The following is a 12249-nucleotide window of genomic DNA, read 5'->3' as shown; positions in this document are numbered from 1 at the left end:
CACGGAAATTTAATTCGTAGTCAGTGTTTATGGTGTTGAGGGTCCCCATATTCACGAAAAGTTCTTACAGTAACAAAGTTTGTGGAAGCAAAATGCCGTCCAATAGTGACAGCGGACATATTATAGGCAAATGATGCCAACCAATCAGATAAAGTTGTTACGAGCGAAAATTTTGGTGAATTCGGCCTCACTTTAGTTTCTAGTCGTGTTCCTCGTGAAAGCCCTGATTGTGAACACCTCATGCAGTTGTACGTTAAGAATCCCCGACTTTGTAGGTACCCTGTGTCATCTATTTTATCTGTATATACCACCACGTCATCCTTACTTAGCAGCGCGATTCGGGGGACCAGAAGCTTATCTGTCCGGCCCACATAGTTTACTTTTCATCGAGTTGGCTCTTTCCGTTCCTCTCACAGACTCATCATTATCGTCGTCGTCGTCATTGTCGTAGTCATCATCATCATCATCAGTCTATCTTTATGTCCCCGGCACCAGGACGGAGGCTCCTCCCAGCCATCTACACTTACTCCTGCCTTGCGCTTGCTCATTGCAACTTGCACACTAAAATTTCTTTGTTTCATCGCCCAACCAAATTTTCTCCCATCCTCTACTGTCCTTCCTTTTTCTTGGTACCCATTCTTTAAATATAAGGGTCTGCAGGTTGCCTATCCTACGCCTTACATGGCCTGTCCAGCGCAACTCTCCCCCTTAATGTCAACTAGGATATCGGCTATCCCATTTGCTATCTGATCCACACCTCCCGCTTCCTGTCTCTTAATGGTATGTCAACCATTTTTTGTTCCATCATCTGAAGTCAACATCACTTGTGATAAACAGAGCACTGTTATAAAATATAAGCAAGAAATGCGCATCTTCGACGTTCATGTGAACATGGGGCACATGTAGGGGCCTCAAAACGTCAATGTTTTGCTTTTCCTTACTTCGTCGAGTGTTTGTTTCCTTTTGCGCAAGCATGTCTCCCCCTCGCTAGACTGTATTCTGCCGAACTCTCGACTAAGGATTATCATTCAGACAACAACAAAAATGTCAGCGAAGCCTAGGTAGGTGCCATGCGCGTGCACAACTTTGGGGGGCAAGAATGAAAAGTGTCGCGCAGCCTCAAGTGCATGCTGTTTCAAAGGCTTAGAAAAAGAAATTCGCTCCTTGCTTTAGGGGGCTTGGATGAAGAACCTTGACTACTCTGCTTGCGTTTTGCCTCCTTATTTCGCTGCTCTAGTGTCATTGTGAGAAGCGTTTTTACGTTCTTTCTGGTGTTGTTGCTCGGTCTTATCTGCCTTTCCAGCCTTGTTCCTATGTATACGAAGTGCAGCACAAAACAAACCGAGTCTTGATTAAGCTATACAGTGTCTTCAGAACGCGACATTTGGAACTTCTCCAACAAAGCTGCTTGTTAAAAGTGAGGATTCAAGGCGCGTGACTAAAAAGCCCGGTGGTGGCACCAAGGGAGCGAGTCTGTGAGGGCCGCATTTCGTTGGATTCACACGTGTAGAAACGCGCTTTATTTGCAGTCGCCACTGACTAGACTGTCTTTCTGTATTACGACCTGCTTGAACTTTTCCTGCGTTCTCACCGTGTTTTTCGGAATGGTACTTCAGCGGCATCGCTCTTTTTTTTCCTTTCTGTTCTTATTCCTCCGTGAATGTTGCTGATTCAGTGCAGTGGTTAGAATAGTGGCGGTTCACTTCGAGCGAGCTGTAGCAGTGTAAAGATTTGACGTGACTCGCACTCTGGCTTGAGCAAGAATTTCGACATCAGCAGAGCAGCAGCATTTTGTGTTTCCGTCCTTCAAAGCTTTTTTCCTCGAAAGATGTGGCAAGGAAAGCATGTCGAGCGAAACGTGGGCTGCGACGTCTTTTGCAAACTCACTACGGGGCGCATTATTGCACCGTCAGTGCTACTGCACTGAAGGAGTGTAAGGCTCTGCCTTGTAATCTCGCGAACGCAAAACTTTTCGGCCATCGAAAAGAAAGAATGAAGCAATTTTGTTCCCTGAAATTCCCTGTTTATCTTTATCCACTAGAGGCTTCTGGGGCAGCGTATATGTCGTGGTATGTCGCTCTCAGTTGAAGAGCTCATGCTTTTTTTTTTCAAGCGCTATTGCTGTGCCATTAGAAGAAGAAAATGCGCGAGCTAAAATTGGATGCTAAGTCCATAAAGTTGCCCCCAAAATTACTTGATGCAACTGTCGAGCACTGGTGTCTGTTGGAGAATCAAGTATGATTATTCAGCGACCATGGTATTTATGGGCAGTACAGGAATTTGTCTAAACTTTGTCATTCTGGTTTCAATCGAATGTGTATCTTTGCAAAGCGACCACTGTCAACAAAATGTTGCGTTACAAGTGAAAAGATCCGTAGTGGCAATGCATGCGCGCAAACACTCACTGTATTACTGAGCCCGGAAAACTATAATTGCTTGAACATTGAGAATGATGAAGCGTAATACATCATGCCGCGAGGACAAATATTAGACAAATCGGTGTACTGCCCATCGCTACCATGGTAACTGAGCGAAAGCAGCACCAGAGTCGCATGTAATACTCAATGTACTCATTGGCATGCGGTAGCAAATTCCTGAACTGCGGAATGGAATGGAATGGAAAACTTTATTGACTTTTTTAAGGTTTTAGCGGGTCGAGGCCGAAGTCTTCATTCTTGAAGCTTGGGCGGAAGATACACGGAGGTGGAGTGATTGCCGGCCCAGGTTGCCTGGCTAAACCCCACCTGTAGTAAACGTCCTAAACAACGAACCGACCAATCATTTCCTGTAACACCGTGTTCTTGTGAACTCCATGGCTCGGGGCCACAGCTTTTGGAGAGCAGCAATGTAGCCAACTGCTCTTGACACTTCTCTTGGCTGCCAATTAGAGAGTTCGCACTCTCAAATCCCGACCGGCAAAAGCCACGGGCTTGTGCTTAGAATAAAGAAAGTTAATTGAGCTGGTAGCTAGGGATTCATCGTGAAAGAAGGTAAGACATGTCGACACACACGCAAGGGATGAGGACACTACGTTTGTGTTGTCTGGTTCTCTTCTCTTGTGTCTGTGTCCACACGCTTTACCTTCTTTCCCGATGGGCTTGTGCTGTCTGAGTGCTAGAAGTAAGAACCCCTGCTCAAAAAATATAAACAGTCGTTGTCGTTAGTGAGGTGCGACGTTTTTATCGCGCTGTCCTTCTCAAAACGCTAGAGATTCTCGCAGACCTTTAAACCAGAGTTTCACATAATAATTGCTAGAAGTAACTCTGGCGCTAGTGTCTACGGGAGCTGCAAGTTAGTGTGGCTCCGCCAGCGGGGGGAATATGACGTACCAGATTAGGGCAGTGTGCCTTTCGGCATTTTTGTTTTATTCATCAAAACTTGGCGACCGTTTTTCTTACTCATACAGCGGGAAAGGAATCCCGTCCAACCCACCCGGCACAGTGCAGGTGGCCCTTAAGTTCCAGGTTTCTCATCCTCGTGTGTTCCGAAATACTTTCACAACAAAAACATATGCGTGTTTACCGTACAGAATGAGCAGACGAGCGCTTGTCTTCTGCAACCGTAACACTGAGCCGACGATCAGGAACGCTGCGTGATCTGTGATTGGAAACGTGCAAGCTTAGACGCCGTAATTGATATATTCTAACAGCTTGTCTTATTTATTTTTGCTAACATTATTTTATTAATTTCGATTGCGCTTTGAGAGCGTTTCATTTTTTAATATCTTTTTTTAAACGGTGAGTACTGCAGCAGGCTGCAAAACACTTTTCTTCTGGATTATTACATGGGGTGCAGGTGTTGTGTGAGTAATAAATATAGCGGAAAGCTCAGGGGTACATTGTTCAGGAGAATATTTTCGTCTCTCTCTAAGAAGAAAGAAATTGGCACTGATGTTATTGTTTTCTGCGTGTTGAAACATACTATTGTTCATTAACATATTCCTTAGCTTGCAAAGACATTGCACGATTATATCAGGAATAAGTGAATGGTTACGCATGTGCCAGAATTGTGGTCACCGCTATTAAAAGCTTTGGGGCGCACTATTGCGTGCCACAATGGTCCGGTCCAAAACAAACGACGACGACGCGCCCAGCATCCTGACTGTGCGCGTCGGAATCGGCGGAATCAGGCTTCCGCCTGATTGAGCGGGCTTGGCTAAAAATATAACTTGCGGACACAGGCACCAGCGTCTGTCTGCTTTTTCTTCACCCACAAATTTGTGACTACGGACTTCACGTAATCGCTCTCAGCTCCGTCGCGCCATCGCTCTCGATGCACTTTCTCGCAACGGTGAGAAAGTGCATTGGCAAATGCAACGGACCACGGCCGACCGGTCATCAACTTCACGGCCATGGCTACCGCCCAGAGTGTCCATGCCGAGCTCCAGCTGCTTTTACACGAGTGGTACCTCTGTGGTGCTTCAAGATATCTTGCTTCCTCACTGCGACGTGCCCCTCGTTTGTGATACGTCGACCGGACATCCCCGCCCTTACGTGCCTCGCCCATACCGCCGGGCCATCTTTGATGCCCTCCATTCTTTGGATCATCCTGGCATTCCCGCAGCACAGCGGCTCGTCACTTCTCGTTATGTGTGGCCGAGTATCAGCGTAGACGTTCCTCGCTGGTCACGCGTGTGCCTAAACTGCCAACAGTCGGAAGTGCATCGCCACACTGCGACTGCTCTTAGCAGGTTCACGTCTCCGGACGCCATCTTCAGCCATCTGCACGTCGATATTGTCGGCTCCCTTCCTCCCTAGGGAACCATCGCTATCTGTTAACCTGCAATCACAGATTTACCATATGGCCTGAAGCGATGCTCCTCCTGGACATAACGGCGGAGCCAATCGGTCGAGCACTCGTCACACTCTGGATTAGCCGCTACGGTGTCCCACCATTACGACTGACCATAGCCGGCAATTCGACTCAACATTGTTTGCCATTATATCTCGGCTACTCAGTATAAATTACGTCAAGACTACCTCTTGCCACCCAATATCCAATAGGCTCATCGAACGTTTTCACCGCCAACCGAAGGCTTTACTCATGGCTTCGGCTTTTCCTTCATCATGGATCGAGCGCCTTCCTTTCGTTACACTTGGCATTTTTTGAATGCGCAACTTGGTTCTTCAAAGCTTACGTTCGGCACCACTCTACGAGTCCCTAGCGAGTTCTTCGACGACTTGCTCACCGTATCTGCTAACGTTTCCGACTACGCCTACTGTCTACTCAGCGATATGCGCACCGTTGCCCCCCCCCCTCAACAACGACGTTCTTCCCGGCAAGTATAAGTCAAGCCTGGCCTTGAGAACCGCACGCACGTCCTTGTGCGCCGCGACGCTGTGCTTCCTCCCTTAGGGCCCCCGTATGATGGCCCGTTCAAAATACTCAAGCGTGCAACTAAAACCTTTCTATTGCCCATCAACGGCCGGAAAGATACGATTTCTGCGGATCGTCTCAAGCCTGCTTGCTTGGACTCTAACACTGTAAATGCTTCTGCTGTCGCATTCCCTTCCGACAAGGTCAGTCCTACATGCCGCGTGCGTTTCGCACCACCACCATACGCGCTTCGCCATTCGTCCAGTTCACGGCTTCCTTGATAGAAGGAGAGCCTTGTAGCACAACACTACGTGCCGCAATGGTCCGGTCACAAAAGGCGACGACGGCACGCCCGGCACGCTGATGGTGCGCGTGCAGTGGAATCGGCGGAATCAGGCTTCCGCCAGATTGAGCGGGCTCGGCTGAAAATATAATTTGTGGACCCAGGTACCAGCCTCTGTCCGGTTTTTCTTCACCCGCAGCTTTATTAGGGGAATTGTCGGCTGTTATCCTTTTAGAATTGATTTCGCGTATACCATAGCGCTAGAATGTTCGATAAATCAACTACTATTACGACTAAGCAAAGCAATTGCTTTGTCTCTAAGAGCTGCTGAATACACCAAACACATAGTGCCATATTTTTCTGATATTACCAGATATTAAAAAAAAGTCTCCCCCATCATAGCTGTTACATTTCTTCCTGCGCAGAGCGATACGTGGATACGCGGACACTCGCGCTGCACTTATCATTTAAATAAATAAGGAGAAATGGTTAATAACTCTTCAATGCTGATTAACAACATACGTGTATCGCAGCATTGTATTCGCTCGTTTTCAAGGTGCATGGATTGTAGGCAAAAGACACAGGAAAGTGCATATGGCAAGTCAAAAAAAGAAATTAGCATCAGCCGCCTTTTTTTTAACGCGGGACATTGTGGGATAGCACCTACTTATATATAACCTGATGTACGTAATGAAAAGTCGGGGACATTTCTCTCTATTTCCTTTTTATTTAACAATGCTTCTACTGGAACACGTTGGGAGCTGCAGAATTGGCAGGGTGCAGATTCTCAATCTCGCATGATTAATAGGTGAACCCTAGACACGCAAACGGCAGTACCACAGAAAAATCAAAAAGCTTCTCTGAAAACAATCGCAGCTGTACCAATAACCCATTTCTGGTGTCACTATGTCAAAGAGCTGTGTCTGCTTGTTTTGACGCCGTCAGTCCCTCCTTTCTTTTAAATCTTAGGTGCATGCTTATCTGGAAACTAAATCTGGTCTGAGTATTCCTTCGGTCGCGTAGGACGAGCGCAAACATCTAAGCACGGATTCCGGTCCAATTTCTCCGCTACTTTGGATCTGCACTTTGAGAAAATGAAAGAGGCCAAACCGAATTCCAGCTCGTTGTCGCTGGTAGCGAGGCCTGAGGTCGTTTGGGGCGGGCATTGTCGCGAGAGGGTGATGGCAGGAGCCCATACCCGAAATTGGGAGTGCCCATTCGGTAGCCTCCAGAAGAGGGAAACCCATTTATTTTCCGAAATGCGCTTTTCCTCCTCTTTTGGACACACACAAAGGGCGGGACAATCGGGTTAAGATCCGTTCAGCCATTTCCAGACCTTCTATCTGGCATTCCGCCTGTTCTTTGTATGTCTGAAAACTTCGATTCGCGCTCTCGCTGCTTTCTTATTGGCGACTAGGGATTGCGTTAGCCACGACAGATTTGCATAGTGCAAGAAGATATGAGAAAGTAGTTTGTCGCTGCCGTAACGTTTTTCATCATAAACATTTTGTCTGCGTCATATCGCTTGCCATATAGACTCGCATTTCTTCATTTTTCCAATTTGGAAAGTAAAAAAAAAGAAATACCCCGGGTGGAAATTTCTTTTCGGTTGTGAGGCAGATGCCGCGAATGTGCCTAATAATATGCGCATACTGCTTATTCCACCTACTGTATGGCATTGAGAAGCTACTTCTCAATGCGCTACGCACTGTGAAAAAGAATATTTTTCTATTCAAATGAATGACTGTAGAGTCCCGCCAGATTGCAGTCTGCATGACCCAATTCTATGTCAATTCTTAATATAGGCTGCTTTATTGAAGGAAAACAATTTTCTTTCCGCATTTCTGGAAATCAGAGAAACCTGTTTGCCGTAAAGGAAATCTTGGGTGGTCCATATCCTATAGCCGTAAAACTGGGCTGAGAAGGTTCTTCAAAGCAAGCTTTGTGATCTCTCTTCCTGGCAACATATTCAGTGCAGGTGATTTTCGCCTTAAAAGAAGCATGCCCGATTTTAGAGGCTCGGTAATAAAACTCGAACGAAGAGCTGATTGTACTGCTCTTTTTTTTTTTTGAAGCTGTTTAAATCAAACTCTCTTAATTTTTTTTTCACGAAGGAATGCATAAGTTATCAAGAATGAGACGTTTAGAAGGAGTAAAATGTCTTCCATCAATATTGACCCTCATGCCTCATCCATTATTAGATGAAGTGATCATCGGTAGTCGATAAAGCGATGTCGCTAGCGCCAACGTTTCGGCAAGTGGGCTTCTCTCCGCGGGGCCGCAACTGTTTTCCTTAACAGCGTTTTATGTTGGCGTAGGTTTCTCTCACTAAATGAGGGAACAGGAGGTGAATACGCTGGTGATTAAGGTGCACTGTGAAATTCGTCTTATTGTGTATACGATGCGAAGTTGGAAGAGATGCGCGCTGTGTGCAAATATATTCAACTAGCACTTGAATGCAAATTAATTTGCAGTCTTGTTAAGTTGCAATTGCTGTATGTTGTAACTGCTTTGGCCATATGCTCCATGCGCGTGAGTACTCCCACGGTTCCACGCTAATAAATTAGTTTAATTGTACAAGATGTACGAGGCATTTCCGTTTATATTTTTACGCTAGTGCATTTTATACGCTTGGAGCTTGTCCGTGTCAATGGGCAAAAAAGTCGGAGCAGATGGAATCACTTTTCTCTGGGATATTCGCCTGGCACATTTAGCACTTTGGGTGAGAATAAAGGGGGAGCTCAACGAAGAGAAAGTTGTCATCTTGCTAAATTTAAGGGGGGGTGGGGGATGGAAATGGAGAATATAGAAATCAAGGAGTAACGCGACGGGAAAAAGACCTAACCAAACGAAAAGGGACTCGGTAGCTAGGGAATGGCAGTGGGACAGTGTTTTGATACGCGGCGACGTGATGTTGCAAGTTCCCTACACGTGCCCTTTTAGTGAGTGTGAAAAGCGCTGGTGGCTGCCCTCCATCTCGCTTCACTCCTCGGCGTGGCACGGCGGTAAATCCCTTTGATGCAGCGGCCGGCACTCAGGACACTAGCGGGGACCGTTCTCCTGTAAAAGCGAGCAGTTGGAGCCGAAGTATGTCGTCAACACGCGCGGTTGAGTTCTGCGGTGGTACAGGGCAGCTAGAAGCATCCGCATTGACTAGAACCACGCAAATCTCATGTTCTTTTCTTTTGTTATTTCATTGTTTTGGTGTTTCAGCGAATACAAGCTTTCTTTTGCCCTTTCACCCGGTTCGGTTGTCGGTGGTCGGCCTTTCACCGCCCGTAAAAGGTGCCGACGCAACGGGTGAGTGCCCTCGGGTTGAAATAACATTTATTCGCCCCTATGTTGGGCACGCGCTGCGGGCCGCGTTTGTTGCCAAATGCACTCTATTTGAAACATATATTCTTTGAGACGCGCTATCTGTCCACCTGCTCTGGTGTTGCAAATGTGCGGGTCAACGACTCCTTTCTCCGTAAAACACCACAAATGAAACAACAAACGCTACCTAAAAATTCTCGCTGCATCCAATATGCGCCGTCAATCGCAATACATATTTAAAAAAGCTAATAACTTTCTTGAACCTCTCGGTTAATCGCCTACTTGGACAATCATAATCGATGATTTCGAAGCAATTTCAAATGCCTGAACATTTCTGTGCTTACCGAACGAGAATAGCGTCCCTCCGTCCGTCCCGTATGACGACCGCTTTCGAGATTGCGCCCGCAGCGGCTAGCGGATTCGCGTTCGTGCTGCCCCTCGCATCAACGCCAACGAAGCGCTGGGAACGCAGCGCTCACGAAGCCCACAGTGCACTCCTCACTCTGCCACTTTCGCGGATCGCTTTCAAGATACGAGCTCGCGCGTCTCTGTTCAACGCTAAGTAAGCGGCTACAACACAGCGCGAAGTTATCAGCAGTCGACATTCCTTGTCGGCATCACAAGTCGCGTCTTTTTCAGATAATTTAGCAGCGCCAGCATAGCATTCCTTCTGATGTGCAAATTTCTCGGCAATATTTTGTCAGCAGATCTGAAAGTTGTGTCGACGCTCGCAGGAAAGGCTATACGATGGTCATTACCGGCGATATCATGTGCAATTATCATCCATGAAAAAATGTAACAAGCTCATGCAACCTTGCAAAGTCAACACCCAATTTCCAGCGAAGCTGTTTCTTCGGTAAATTTGCAGTACGCATTCGAGTTGCCGGTATTTAAATTACATACATTTAAATATTTCCTGTATATGCGTAGAAGTTGGAAACCTTAGCTGCTTCCGATCACTTAAGGAATCATTACAAAGGTAATAGATCTCGGTGGCATTCACCGTTATGTATCCATGTCAGTAGGATAAATTCTGCGTTCTTCCTAAAACACAACTGCGACTTGCAACTGTGTGTGTTTATGGGCTTTCTTTTATTTTTCTCTCTCTCCCCTATCGCAACCCTTCTCCCGTCCCCCGGTACAGGATAGGTAACCGGTGATAATATCTGGCTAACCTCCGTGTCTCTCGTTTGCCTTTCTCTCTCTTTCTTTCTCTCTCTCTCTCTTCGCTTGACTTTATGGGCATTTGTAGTTATGACAGGGCAGCGTGCTCAATTTTGCTGTGTTCGCAAAATACGTACCTAACCCTCTGGAACATTTGCATACGTACACCGTTACCCTTATTTTAGCTAAGCGAAAACAAGGTGTGTCGTTTAGTTCCCAACGTCGACAACAGAGAAACCAACAGGGAACGGCTTATGAGCATGAAAATGGAAAAGAAAAGCGGCAGTTCTGTAATTATTTGCGACACTTCTAATTAAGCCAGGACCGTAAACGTTTCGGAACACATTAAAATATACATTTCCCCAATTTTCCTTGAATATGAAGTTGGTACCTTGTACAGTTATTTAAACACGTTGCGAAATACTGCAGATAAAGGCGGTATGAGACCTTGATGAACTTCAGTAGAATTTTTAAATGCGAAGCATTTCTTACCGCACATTTGTCACTTTGATAGTGTGTATCTAGCCGCCTACGTCTTGGTGCTTTCATGGTCGTTTTGTTCATCTGGTATGTACCAAAATTGGCATAGCACGAGAAGAGCGTATGACGAACATAAATGATAAGTCATGACATGAATATGATGATATTCGTCTCATGTAAGTTATGAAACAGCCGCCTACGTCTTGCTGCTCTCATGGTCGTATCGTTAACCTGGTATGTACCAAAATTGGCATAATATGAGAAGAGTGTATGACGAACATAAATTAGAAGTCATGACATGAATTTCATGACATGCGTGTCATGTAGGTCATGAAACAGCCGCCTACGTATGGGTATGTACGAAAATTTCCATAGTATGACAAGAGTGTATGACGCACATAAATGATAGGTCATGACATGAATATCATGACATTCGTCTCATGTAGGTCATGAAACGGCCGCCTACGTCTCGGTGCTCTCATGGCCGTTTCGTTAACTTGGTAGCCTCCCCGCACACTGCTTCGAAGCCTTAAGTGGTTCATACCCCCAGTGGCCTTTAAAAAAACGCGTCGTACGGTCCAATGGTGCAAAATGTTCGCCGAGGACATAGGGGAAAGCAACTGTGAACCCCTTATGACGCATGGTAATAGGGGAAAAGGAGGGTTCAGTAAACTAATTAGGTTGATCACGTAAAAGTTTCGTCATGCATTAAGCTTAGTATTTTCCTTATTTTCACACAATTTTAAGTTGGTGTCTTGTACAGTTGTTTTGAGACTCGGAGGAACATTGCGGTTACCGGCGGCATTATACTGGGGGAACACTTGAATGATTAGCTTTCTGCAAAGGCTCTTGTTAGCGTACGCAGTTTAAACATTTAACGTTCGTCATTCACAACATGCTTCTTTTTTATCGAAATATAAACACTGTAAGTCGCATATATCACTGAATGTTTGGTGGTGAAGCAACTACATGCCTCGTCTAAAGCATTGTAATTGAATGTAAACCAGTATTCAGTAATTCTTTTAAATGCACATAATTAGGCAACACTCTTCAATCTTTTGTTACACGTAACATACCAAGTGACTCCTGATTCCTGCAAACATTACATTTATGCGAATTATTTTACTCCCTGCAAATATGGGATAACTTAATAAGTGTTTGTTAAAACCTCATCTTTGGCCTCTAAGCGGTCCATAGATAAAGCTTCGCTAATTTTCATTTTACACTTCATTGACAGACACACATCAAAGTTTCCCTGTCTATTGCCGCTAACATCCCCCACATTTTCTTAAATATGAACCTTGTGAACAATATAGTTTTTTTGTTCCAATACTGTGAAAGCTGGCGTATATTGTTTGTGCACCCTTCATATTCCACTAACGGCTTCACTTTAAATTACACTTTCATTGAGTGCTTAGAAATATGGCGGCTTGTGAAGATTTGTATTGGGTAACACCATGCTGGGGCTTGGTAGTAAAATAATTTGTTAGGGATATTGTGCTTTTTGCCCGTTTATGCAAGCAGGTAATCAATATTTCACTGAGCGTTTTTCAGTAAATCGGTACCTTTGCAACGCGATAACGACAATATATTGTTACCTTCCGTTAGTTTTGCATGCAGCCTCAAGCACCGAGCTTCGATGTGCGTATGAAGGCTCACATATTTGTGCCACCATTTTCTTCCACTTAGCA

The sequence above is a fragment of the Dermacentor andersoni genome, chromosome 6 (genome assembly GCF_023375885.2).
Source record: "Dermacentor andersoni chromosome 6, qqDerAnde1_hic_scaffold, whole genome shotgun sequence".
Taxonomy (NCBI): Eukaryota; Metazoa; Arthropoda; class Arachnida; order Ixodida; family Ixodidae; genus Dermacentor; species Dermacentor andersoni.
This window is presented reverse-complemented; position numbering follows the sequence as displayed.